Genomic DNA, 13,963 nt, shown 5'->3' on the forward strand with positions numbered 1-13,963 from the left:
GCAAATGTTTTAAATGCTAGGATGTCATTCACATGTCGGCTAAGAATTCACTGCATGCTATTGAGGAAGACAATCATCTTTTCAGCCATTGGTGTGTTTGACAACAGATGCAATTAAGATTAGGGGACGTGTTGTACCAGAATGAACGTATGGCAGTAAACGCAATTGGGCATTCGATCAGTTTCCCAACCCCAGTACCCCCAACAGCACACGTTTTTGTTGTAGCCCCGGACAACAACACCTGATTAACACCTGTCAAGGGCTTGGTGATTTAGATGAGAAGTAGAATAAGGTGTACTTGTCTGTGGGCCACAGAAATATGGTCCTACTTCTGGTTGTACTTGAGGACCGGAATTGGGAAACACTGCATTAGATGACACATTCTCAGTATGTATGAGCCTAGAATGTATGATCCTAGAATGTATGATCCTAGTATGTATGAGCCTAGTATGTATGAGCCTAGTATGTATGAGCCTAGTATGTATGAGCCTAGAATGTATGAGCCTAGTATGTATGATCCTAGTATGTATGATCCTAGAATGTATGATCCTAGAATGTATGATCCTAGAATGTATGAGCCTAGTATGTATGAGCCTAGAATGTATGAGCCTAGTATGTATCATCCTAGTATGTATGATCCTAGTATGTATGATCCTAGTATGTATGATCCTAGAATGTATGATCCTAGTATGTATGAGCCTAGAATGTATCATCCTAGTATGTATGATCCTAGAATGTATGATCCTAGTATGTTAATATGTGTTGCTTACTGCATTCATTTTTTACTTAACAGTACATTCTAAATAGTATTTAGTATTACATATTTCATACACACCCATTGCCTTCCTGGTCTGTACTAGCAGCCACTGCCTTGCTTTTATTTGTTGATTTCATATGTTTATCTTTTATATCCGTGATTGTGCTTTATATATCCTGATGCTATTTCTGTCTTTGTGCTGTTCAAACCAGAGAATAAAAGACACAAGAGACAAATATCAACACATCAGTTCCCAAATCTCCATTTCTTGTAGTCCAGGGGCATGTCTGAATACCCGTTCTTGCATTCTAAATAGTACTCTGATTGGGTGTGTGAAAATAGAATGTTTTATAGTAGACTATGTGAAATGTATAGTAGACTAAGTGAAATGATTATTAAAGGTCCAGTGCACTACAAAAAAAATAAAGAAATGGTTGTTTATAAAATAAAAAAACATTTGTTTTCTGATTTTTCAGGGGGTGCTGCAACACCCTCAGCACCCCTACTTCCTGCAGCTATGGCTGCAGATAACCAGCTAATAAAGCATTGCATGGGTTAGGCAATTCTACTTCCTTTTAAATGACTGGCGACATTAGCAAAATATTTTTAAATACCACACAAATGAGAGAATGTACATGGTTAGTATATAGTTATAATAGGGCATATTTTATATTTTGAATAATTAATAGGCTGACCTTATAGAATATCTCACCACTTCCATCGCGTTCTCTCTCGCTCTGCTTTATAACTTTCTCCAGCGGGTAGAGATGTGCAGAGAGAGGGGCTCTCAACAGTTTAATGAAATCAGGTTAGTTGTGAAAACATGTCAATATCGATGTTCCCGAACAGATTTGGTTGGTTTTAGATATTGTGGCTTAAGTGGGCTAGGTCTACTGTCTGTTGAAAAAGCAGATGTGTTCCTGCCTGTGCTCTACCGCCTACAACGTGTCATATGCAACATTATTTGCTAAATATATCTAACATAACAGGGCAATTCTATAACAAGGAAAATAAATCAAACAAATGGGCATATTTAATTAATTTAAATAAATGATGAAGTGTGTGAAGGCTGCGTGTTACACATCCGGTATCAGGATAAATAAAAAGCAAGGTCTGCTAACTTTCTTTAATTATGTTTAATTACCGCAAACAATGAATGGCAAATGCAATTTTCGTATATCCGGGTTCGCTGTATCACCGCGCAGGATGAACAGGGAACTGGCAAGAAGTACGTAAACAGCTGTTCTTATACTGTGATGACGTAGTTTCAACGCGTCTGTTAGCCTATCACAGTAGAGGCTGGGCTTGGTTTAGACTTTCCTCCCCTTTGCTGGCCCTTTGTCCCCCTTTGCTGGCCCTTTGTCCAAGCCCCTTGGCGCGTTCCTTTGTCCACATCTGGTTGCTGGGTAGATTAGCTCCGTCTTGGGTCTGTCGATTCTACACTAAAACAGTTCCTAATATGGTATTGTCCAGTATTCTAAACTCCTGGTTGGTCTAGAGAGATGCACCCCTCCCCTCTCCAGACTGTCCACAACTTTTATGGCCTGTGTTGGTCAGTCCTTACACCTACACACACCCCCCCCTCTGTATAGTTTGTGTATGTGTGTAACAAAACAATATTCCTCTTCAACCAATATGCTAACAGGCTATTATGCATAAACATAAATCCTAACAAGTGCAATGCTAGAGAAAGAGTTTCAGGTTTATCTCTTTCGGAGCAGAGAGAAGGAGAGCGATCATAATAGAATCTAATACTAGTTCTGTGAGAGAGAGTGTCACATATACTCCCTCTCCGGCCTCTAGGTCACCAGGCTGCTGATATCACCTGTCACCATCATCACGTGCACCAGCGCTTCATGACACTCACCTGGACTCCATCACCTCCTTGATTATCTTCCCTATATCTGTCCCTCCCCTTGGGTTCTCTCCTCAGGTGTTATTGACTCTGTTTCATGTCAGTGCGTTGTTCGTGTTCCTTGTGTTGTGTTGTGTTCTGTTAATTTATTAAAGACTCACTCCCTGTACTTGCTTCCTGACTCAGCGCATTCGTTACAGAGATGGCCTCTACATGTCACGTTTCTCTCTCTCACCATAACAATGGTCATACGTCGGTCAAACATGGGCTACCATGTTGCACAAACTTAAACCCAGGCCCTGCCCAACCTGAATTATCACAATATCAAGCGTTGGCTGAAAATCTACATTTTTAAAATATGTTTTTTAGTGGGCATGATAATTAACAAGGAGGCAACTTGATATAGCCCAACTCTGATCGCTTTTATTTGAATTTTTACATTGCAAACAGTGACAATTATTTGTCATGCCAGAGAGGTACCGGATCCAGGCAAAACTCCAAAAATTCCAAAACTGAGAGGTTTCAGATCCTGTTCCGGCAGGATTCGGCTCAAATTAAGAACTGATCCCAGCAAATATCATAATCGACTGATAGCTCTCTTATCCCTAGATTCCTTAATGATAAAGATCAGTGACCAAACCCTTTGAGTAACCATGTCTGTCTAATATTCTATGCAGTTTGTTGTGGTAGCGATGATCCACGATAGAGGCCATATGCCCACCCACATGCTGATCTTAAATGTAGATTAAATTGATTTTACATTTTAACATGTAATGAATTTTGGAAAAACCAAATAAATTGACTTTAAACGTAGATTAAGAACAATAGACGCACGATGTAATTGAAATGTAGCCCTTAGGTCATCGCAATACAATAAGAATACACACATAATCCAAAAAGTTTAAAAAAAACTAGAAATGACAAAATGTCAGAATGAGCAATATGAGAATGAGCAATGTATGCATTCTAAAAGTATTCAGACCCATTGACCTTTTCCACATTTGTTACATTACAGCCTTATTCTAAATTACAGCCTCATCAATCTACACATAATACCCCGTAATGAAAAAGTGAAAACTGGTCTTTAGACATTTTTGCAAATGTATTTTTTTTTTTTAAATAAACTTATTTACATTTACAAGTATTCAGACTGTTGCTATGAGACTCGAAATTGAGCACAGGTGCCTCCTGTTTCCATTGATCATCCTTGAGATGTTTCTACAACTCTATAAGAGTCCACCTGTGGTAAATTCAATTGATTGGACATGATTTGGAAAGGCAAACACTTGTCTATATAAGTTCCCACAGTTGACAGTGCATGTCAGAGCAAAAATCAAGCCATGAGGTCAAAGGAATTGTCCATAGAGCTCCGAGATGGGATGGTGTCGAGGCACAGATCTGGGGAAGGGTACCAAAAAATGTCTGGAGCATTGAAGGTCTCCAAGAAATAACGGGGCCTCCATCATTCTTAAATGGAAGAAGTTTGGAACCACTAATACTCTTCCTAGAGCTGGCCAGCAATCGGGGAGAAGGGCCTTGGTCAGGGAGGTGACCAAGAACCTGATGGTCACTCTGACAGAGCTCCTGAGTTCCTCTGTGGAGATGGGAGAACCTTCCAGAAGGACAACTATCGCTTCAGCACTCCACCAATCAGGCCTTTATGGAGATGGGCCAGACGGAACCTAAGGACTCTCAGACCATGAGAAACAAGATCCTCTGTTCTGATGAAACCAAGATTTAACTTTTTGGCCTGAATGCCAAGCGTCGCGTCTGGAGGAAACCTGGCACCATCCTTACAGTGAAGCATGGTGGTGGCAGCATCATACTGGGGGGATGTTTTTCAGTGGCAGGATCGAGGGAAAGATGAACCGAGCAAAGTACAGAGAGATCCTTGATGAAAATCTGCTCCAGAGTGCTTAGGACCTCAGACTGGGGTGAAGGTTCGCCTTCCAACAGGACAACAACCCTAAGCATACAGCCAAGACAACGCAGGTGTGGCTTTGTGACAAGTCTCTGAATTTCTTTTAGTAGCCCAGCCAGAGCCCGGAAGAGAGAGACCTGAAAAGAGAACCTGTGCAGCAACCCTCCCCATCCAACCTGACAGAGCTTGAGAGGATCTGCAGAGAAGAACCTCCCCAAATACAGGTGTGCCAATCTTGTACCGTCATACCCAAGAAGACTGGAGGCTGTAATCTCTGCCACAGGTGCTTCAATAAAGTACTGAGTAAAGGGTCTGAATGCCTATGTACATGTGATATTTCTAAAAAACGGTTTTTGCTTTGTCATGATGGGGCATTGTGTGTAGATTGATTAGTAAAAAAAACAATTGAATCCATTTTAGAATAAGGCTGTAACGTAACAAAATGTGGAAAAGGTCAATGGGTCTGAATACTTTCCAAATGCACTGTACTAGTGCAGGTTACAATTTAGTTAATGTTGTTATTGTTAATGTAAACAGTAAAAAGTACAGGACCCAGAATCAACTTTCGTAATATCCAGGACATACAAACAAATGAACATACTATAAAACGTTGTATTTTCACACACCCAGTCAGTCTACTATTTAGAATACAAGTAGGGGTAATCGGACATGGCCATGCTTTCAGTGAGCAGTAAATTTATAGTAGCCTTAGAGTCATCTCCGTTAAGATTGGACTACTAACTCTTTTAACCAGCAGAAACACACCAGAAACCAAACGTTTACAAGACGACACCTGCAATGTAGGGCATATTTCCACAGGTTTCCAGAAGCACACTTTGGGTTCAGGTAGTCATTACATTCTCCACTGCATTCTACCTGTTTTTAAAACTGTCACCAGACGGAGCACAAACACTGGGTTCAGGTTGTCATTACATTCTCCACTGCATTCTACCTGTTTTTAAAACTGTCACCAGACGGAGCACAAACACTGGGTTCAGGTAGTCATTACATTCTCCACTGCTTGCTACCTGTTTTTAAAACTGTCACCAGACGGAGCACAAACACTGGGTTCAGGTAGTCATTACATTCTCCACTGCTTGCTACCTGCGTTTAAAACTGTCAGCAGACTGAGCACACACACTGGTGAGTGCCAATTCGAGGTGAGTAATCGCTGTTCTGATGTTCTTTCCGGTCATAAGAGACGGTAGCAGCAACATTATGTACAAAATAAGTTACAAACAATGCGAAAAAAGTAACAAAATAGCACGGTTGGTTAAAAGCCGAAAAGACGGCAGCGATCCTCGGCACCTTCACAAGACGGCACCATCACAGTGCAAATAAAACAGAAATACCTTATTTGCATAAGTATTCAGAGCCCTGCACAACTCTTCTTACAACCCACAACTCTTCTACAACCCACGGCCTAACTCACAACTCCTCTACAACCCCCGGCCTAACTCACAACTCTTTTACAACCCACGGCCTAACTCACAACTCTTCTACAACCCACGGCCTAACTCACAACTCTTCTACAACCCACGGCCTAACTCACAACTCTTCTACAACCCACGGCCTAACTCACAACTCTTCTACAACCCACGGCCTAACTCACAACTCTTCTTCAATCGCATGACATCACATTCTTCTATACTTTCTCCTCTCTCTCTCCTATTCACATTAACAAAGCCACTATGTGTAACAACCTCCCCTGGCTCTTTCATATGTAACTATGGTTATTATCTACATATCATCCTCAATGTATAATGTCTATCCATAACATTCAACTTTTATCATTGAAATACTGTAGCAGATGGTTTGGTTAGTATCAGTACTGCCTTCCTGAAATCTGTAGGCTACTGTCAGTCCTGACCTAGAAATGCCTTGTGTTTTCTGGATCAGTGGTATTGACAGTGTTCCTGGAGTAGGTTGCGGTCTGGGTTTGAATCTCGGGTCCGCCATGGTAGCGATGGACAATTTTATAATAACACTACATAGAGGTATATCCAACATGCAGTATTTACTAATGTTCTACAAGATACCTAGAATAGTTTTATTTTTTTAAGGCACATATTGTGTTTGGCTGGTGTAGGGCTAATCAGAAGTATTGTCTGCCAACTGTGTGTCACTGTGGTCATATCTCCTCTTTATATGGTGTACACGGACGCACACCTGCACAAATACACACGCACACACACACACACACACTGGTTATAGTTACAGCTCTAGCAAAACTAGGCCCCACCTTGTTTGGGGCGTTTAACTGAATGACACACATATGAAGGCAATTTCAATCATCTCAACAGAGGAAAAACACACTGAATGATCAATGTGACACATTCCAACTTGACATTACAGCAGAGAGGAAGCATCATTATCTCTATTGCTCTGTCTCTGGTGTGATGTCACAAAGGAATGATCTCTGTTCTACTTCTTCTCTGGCACTGGAATTCCTATGTGGTAACACACCCTGACAAATAGCTGTATTTCCAGCTTCAAGCATTTCCCATGCGGCTGTATTTTAAGACGACAATTCAATACCAGACAATAATTACTACAAAATACAACAACCATGATGATTAATTACAAATGTTTTTCATTGTGAGATGCTGCTAGAAACTTATCATAATAATATCGTAATAACATAATTCAGAGCATTTAGTCTTCACAGAAGTGTGAAATTGATTCCAAATATTCTCTGCTCTATTCGTAGTATTTTATCTCCTTTCCTCGAAAGAAAATATTGTTCTTTCAACTTTTTCTCAGATTTGACAAAATGCAGGCACCAATATATTGAATTTGGTAGATGACTAAACTGGTTGGTGTCTGAGGCAATGTAAGCATTCTTTAGGAGTCAATAGTCACAACCTTTTACTCCAAAATGTAAATGACACCATTTAAAAATATATTTAAAAACATACAGTTGTTTTCCAGATAAAGCCACAGAGAGGTATTGTTTATTATACAAAAGGTATCCCCTTTTATGCAAGAAACAGTTATTTTGGCACTCAAAACTTTCAGCACACCACCCAGGTTTCTCTGGTTACTGGTGCCACCGTGTGGAGGAAGCTTCTCATTGTGAAGGTGAGTTTACAGTCTTGATATACCTGGAGACGTTTTGTCATTCTGTCTTTACAGTTTTGTTTTGCCAAGCCTGATCTACCTGACCAACTCAAATCACTTCAGAGTATCATCAAACCAAGTAATTTAGCTAATTACTTTGATGTGGGATTGGAGATGTGTACAGTATATGCCCAATATCAATTGAATATAACATTTATTTGAACTATAATTCAAAAACTATTTGAGTTTTACAATTACATTTTTTGTTTGTTTAACAATGTTTGCCAAAAGCTGGATTTAATTCAATGAGATGACTTGTTAATGGCTAAATGAGCTGGGTTTAATTCACTGAAATGACTTGTTAATGGCTAAATGAGCTGGGTTTAAATCACTGAAATTACTTGTTAATGGCTAAATGGGCTGGGTTTAATTCACTGAAATGACTTGTTAATGGCTAAATGGGCTGGGTTTAATTCACTGAGATGACTTGTTAATGGCTAAATGAGCTGGGTTTAATTCACTGAGATGACTTGTTAATGGCTAAATGAGCTGGGTTTAATTCACTGAAATGACTTGTTAATGGCTAAATGGGCTGGGTTTAATTCACTGAGATGACTTGTTAATGGCTAAATGAGCTGGGTTTAATTCATTGAAATGACTTGTTAATGGCTAAATGGGCTGGGTTTAATTCACTGAGATGACTTGTTAATGGCTAAATGGGCTGGGTTTAATTCACTGAGATGACTTGTTAATGGCTAAATGAGCTGGGTTTAATTCACTGAAATGACTTGTTAATGGCTAAATGGGCTGGGTTTAATTCACTGAGATGACTTGTTAATGGCTAAATGAGCTGGGTTTAATTCACTGAGATGACTTGTTAATGGCTAAATGGGCTGGGTTTAATTCACTGAGATGACTTGTTAATGGCTAAATGGGCTGGGTTTAATTCACTGAGATGACTTGTTAATGGCTAAATGGGCTGGGTTTAATTCAATGAGATTACTTGTTAATGGATAAATGAGCTGGGTTTAGTTCACTGAGATGACTTGGGCATGCAAGTTAAAGTATGCCAGGAGAAGAACATTCAGTCTTATTGTTATTCTGATTACAAATGCTCAAGTTAGTGGTTTGCAAACAAATTCAACATGTAGATTTCAGTCTCTCCACAACCCCCTTTAACAGGTAGGAACAGGTTTTACTGCAACTTTCACTTTCATTTATCTGGCCCAGTACAGACATTTGAAGAATGACATGGCGGACGCTGCATCATTCAGAGACAAAGGTAAGAGCAGTAAAACCTTAGAAATATATCTGTTGGCTTGATGTTCATAAATGCTTGTAATGTATTATTCATAGGGTTGGCCTACATGTCTAACTCAATATGCCAAACAGGCAAATATATATATTTTGGGGGATCATCTTGGGTAACTGCTCTTCGTCGAGTATGGTCTACCTCAATCTCTATGCTTCAGTGCTCTATCTTTGGAAAATACATTTACAGGAAATATCTGAAACAAGGGGTTCTGGAGAAATGCCTTCACCAGGCAGGCACCATATTATTGTTTTCCACTTTATATTTATAAAAATGTAACACCTAAAAAAATATACTTAGGTTTGAAAATTACTTTCAACATTCTATTAAGCAACAATGGAATTTGACGTCAGTCGATGAACCAGTAATGCTTCAAAGACCATATAAATAGCTGGGGAAATATTGATATATACATAAAAACACAATCTATAGCCCATTACCTAATACCAGAATTATGATGCAACTTCCTATTTATTCATAAAAATATACATATTTTAATGTCTCTGAGTATCCACATGTGATAATGATCAATAGGTATGCCTTGTACTTTACATTTGCAACATAGTTAGGGGTTAAATTGGTGGCTGTCACGTTCTGACCTTAGTTCCTTTGTTATGTCTTTATTTTAGTTTGGTCAGGGCATGAGTTGGGGTGGGCATTCAATGTTGTTTTTCTATATTTTGTTCTGTTGTTAGATTTCTATGTGTTGGGCCTAGTATGGTTCCCAATTAGAGGCAGCTGGTAATCGTTGCCTCTAATTGAGGATCATATTTAGGTAGCCTTTTTCCCACCTGTGTTTTGTGGGATATTGTTTGTGTGTGTGCTAGTTGCACCACTTATGTTATGTTTTGTTGTTGCTTTATTTGTTTTGTTCAAAGTTTCACAAAATAAAATATGTGGAACTCAGAGCACGCTACACCTTGGTCTGTCTCTCCTCACGTTCGTGACAGTGGCTAAATTTACTTTGTTGCATAATCACTGTTAAAGATCCATCATTAACTAATTTACTGGAGTCGTAATGTTGCTAGCTATTTATTTATTATTTGTTTTCTAAAATGCCTGTAGCATTTTTGTGTTTTCAACATTGCCAGGTGGCAATAACCGCAGCCTTGCTAGTTGACTGTGGCTGCAGCGCTTGAATGTTCCAGAGCCTGTCATAGAAGGGTCTGGAATGTGGAGGAGGCTCACAAGCTGCGCCCTGCCCATAAGATCAGGGTGGCGTTTCCATTTTCATCAGATTCTGTAAGCAACATAGATATGCATCCAGTCATTACACTAGCTGTCTAACCAGTTTAGCAAAGGCTTTAACTGTTGCCTTGCTCAGACTATCAGTTGGAAGTGACCCAAATATTTTTTTACCTGAATTCAAAACATCTATGAATGTGATACAAATTCAACCTTTTCCCCTCGGTCTTAAAAGCCAAACAGCATGTGCTCAAATACGATTTCTATCACATTCAGAGATGTTTTGAAATCAGGTAAAAACGGTCAGAATGGTGAGATCAGATTTATTTGCCCTGAAGTGTTTTTTTGTGACTCGCTCTGTGGCACAGTGTTGTCTGACATCATCACTTCACCAACACAAGCAACAAACAAACACAGAGGACAACACAAGTATCTGAGATATATCAACACATATCAAATCAAATGTATTTATATAGCCCTTCTTACATCAGCTGATATCTCAAAGTGCTGTACAGAAACCCAACCTAAAACCCCAAACAGCAAGCAATGCAGGTGTAGAAGCACGGTGGCTAGGAAAAACTCCCTAGAAAGGCCAAAACCTAGAAAGAAACCTAGAGAGGAACCAGGCTATGAGGGGTGGCCAGTTCTCTTCTGGCTGTGCCGGGTGGAGATTATAACAGAACATGGCCAAGGTGTTCAAATGTTCATAAATGACCGGCATGGTCAAATAATAATAATCACAGTGGTTGTCGAGGGTGCAGCAAGTCAGCACCTCAGGAGTAAATGTCAGTTGGCTTTTCATAGCCGATCATTAAGAGTATCTCTACTGCTCCTGTTGTCTTTAGAGAGTTGAAAACAGCAGGTCTGGGACAGTTAGCACGTCCGGTGAACAGGTCAGGGTTCCATGGCCGCAGGCAGAACAGTTCAAACTGGAGCAGCAGCACGGCCAGGTGGACTGGGGACAGCAAGGAGTCATCATGCCAGGTAGTCCTGAGGCATGGTCCTAGGGCTCAGGTCCTCCGAGAGAGAGAAAGAAGAAAGAGAGAAAGAGATAATTAGAGAGAGTGTCACGATCGTGTGGCGGATTGATGGACCAAAACGCAGCTTTTGGAAAGTAAGCCATCTTCTTTTATTTTTAAAGATGACGAAAATAAACACGACACGAAACACTTTAACAAAACGAACAAAACAACAAACGACCGTGAAGCTAAATAACGTTGTGCACTTACACACACTGGCTACAAACGTTCTGACATAGACAATTACCCACAACCAATGAGAGCCTATGGCTACCCTAAATAAGGCTCCCAATCAGAGACAACCGAAATCAGCTGTCTCTAATTGGGAACTCATTCAGGTAACCATAGACTCTCCTAGACCACTAAACATACATAGACAACACTAGACACATGTACTCCACACAAACCCATATACTATACAACAACCCCTTTACCATAAAAAACACCCAAAACCAACAAAACACAACCATTCCCCATGTCACACCCTGACCTAACTAAAATAATAAAGAAAACAAAGAATACTAAGGCCAGGGCGTGACATAACCCCCCCCTTAAGGTGCGAACTCCGGGCGCACCATTACACAGTCTAGGGGAGGGTCTGGGTGGGCTTCCATCCACGGTGGCGAGTCCGGCTCTGGTCGTGGTCCCCACGTCACCACAATCCCTAACCACCTCCTTAGCTTCCTCAAAATGACCCCTCTCCACATTAACCCCATTGCATTAAGGGGCAGTTCCGGACTAAGGGGCAGCTCCGGACTAAGGGGCAGTACCAGGGTAAGGGGCAGTACCAGGGTAAGGGGCAGTTCCGAACTAAGGGGCAGTACCAGGGTAAGAGACAGCCCCAGGATAAGGGGCAGCACCAGGATAAGGGGCAGCTCCGGACTGAGGAACGGCAGCTCCGGACTGAGGGACTGCAGCTCCGGACTGAGGGACTGCAGCTCCGGACTGAGGGACTGCAGCTCCGGACTGAGGGACGGCCGATGGCTGGCTGACGGATCTGGCTGCTCATGGCTAGCTGACGGATCTGGCTGCTCATGGCTAGCTGACGGATCTGGCTGCTCATGGCTAGCTGACGGATCTGGCTGCTCAAGGCTAGCTGACGGATCTGGCTGCTCATGGCTAGCTGACGGATCTGGCTGCTCATGGCTAGCTGACGGATCTGGCTGCTCATGGCTAGCTGACGGATCTGGCTGCTCATGGCTGGCTGACGGATCTGGCTGCTCATGGCTGGCTGACGGATCTGGCTGCTCATGGCTGGCTGACGGATCTGGCTGCTCATGGCTGGCTGACGGATCTGGCTGCTCATGGCTAGCTGACGGATCTGGCTGCTCATGGCTAGCTGACGGATCTGGCTGCTCATGGCTAGCTGACGGATCTGGCTGCTCATGGCTAGCTGACGGATCTGGCTGCTCATGGCTGGCTGACTGATCTGGCAGATCCTGTCTGGTTGGCGGCTCTGGCAGATCCTGTCTGGTTGGCGGCTCTGGCAGATCCTGTCTGGTTGGCGGCTCTGGCAGCTCCTGTCTGACGGACGGCTCTAGCGGCTCCTGTCTGGCTGGCGGCTCTAGCGGCTCCTGTCTGGCGGACGGCTCAGTAGGCTCATGGCAGACGGGCGGCTTTTCAGGCTCATGGCAGACGGGCGGCTTTGCAGGCTCATTGCAGACGGATGGCTCAGATGGCGCTGGGGAGACGGATGGCTCAGATGGCGCTGGGGAGACGGATGGCTCAGATGGCGCTGGGGAGACGGATGGCTCAGATGGCGCTGGGGAGACGGGCAGTTCAGTCATCGCTGTGCAGACGGCAGACTCCTGCCGGCTGAGGCGCACTGTAGGCCTGGTGCGTGGTGCCGGGACTGGTGGCACCGGGCTGGGGACACGCATCTCAGGGCTAGTGCGGGGAGAAGGAACAGGGCATACTGGACCCTGGAGACGCACATTAGGCCTAGTGCGTGGTGCCGGCACTGGTGGTATCGGGCTGGGAACACGCATCTCAGGGCTAGTGCGGGGAGAAGGAACAGGGCATACTGGACCCTGGAGACGCACATTAGGCCTAGTGCGTGGTGCCGGAACTGGTGGTACCGGGCTAGGGACACGCATCTCAGGGCTAGTGCGGGGAGCAACAACAGGGCACACTGGACTCTCAAGGCGTACTATAGGCCTTGTGCGTGGTACCGGTACTGGTGGTACCGGGCTGAGGACCCGCACATCAGGGCGAGTACGGGGAGAAGGAACAGTGCGTACAGGACTCTGGAGACACACAGAGGGCTTGGTGCGTGGTGTAGGCACTGGTGGTAATGTGCTGGAGACACGCACCACAGGGCTAGTACGTGGAGGAAGAACAGGGCTCTGGAGACACCCAGGAAGCTTGATGCGTGGTGTAGGCACTGGTGGTAATGGGCTGGAAACACGCACCTCAAAGCTAGTGCGGGGAGCAGGAACAGTGCGTAAAGGGCTCTGGAGACGCACCTTAGACCTAGTGCTTGGTGCCGGAACTAGTGGTACAGGGCTGGGGACATGCATCTCAGGATGAGTGCAAAAAGTAGGAACAGGACACACCGGGTTGTGAAGGTGTACTGGAGACCTGGTGTGTATAGCCGGCATCAAATGTTCCGGAACTTTAACACAAGTTTCAGGCTGAGTACGAGGAACTGACACAGGTGGCATCGGACAGCTAATACGCTCCTCAGGGAGAATGCATTGCATACTCTGCCAAACCAACAGCTCTCTCTCTTCACTCTCCTCCAATTTCGTCAACAACTCTTCGAATGTCTCATAATCTCCCCTTCGTTCACTCTCCTCCAATCTGTCCAATAACTCCTCGACCCACTCAGACTCACCCCTCAACTTCGCCGACT

The sequence above is a fragment of the Salvelinus fontinalis genome, chromosome 26, assembly GCF_029448725.1.
Source record: "Salvelinus fontinalis isolate EN_2023a chromosome 26, ASM2944872v1, whole genome shotgun sequence".
In the NCBI taxonomy this organism is placed as follows: domain Eukaryota; kingdom Metazoa; phylum Chordata; class Actinopteri; order Salmoniformes; family Salmonidae; genus Salvelinus; species Salvelinus fontinalis.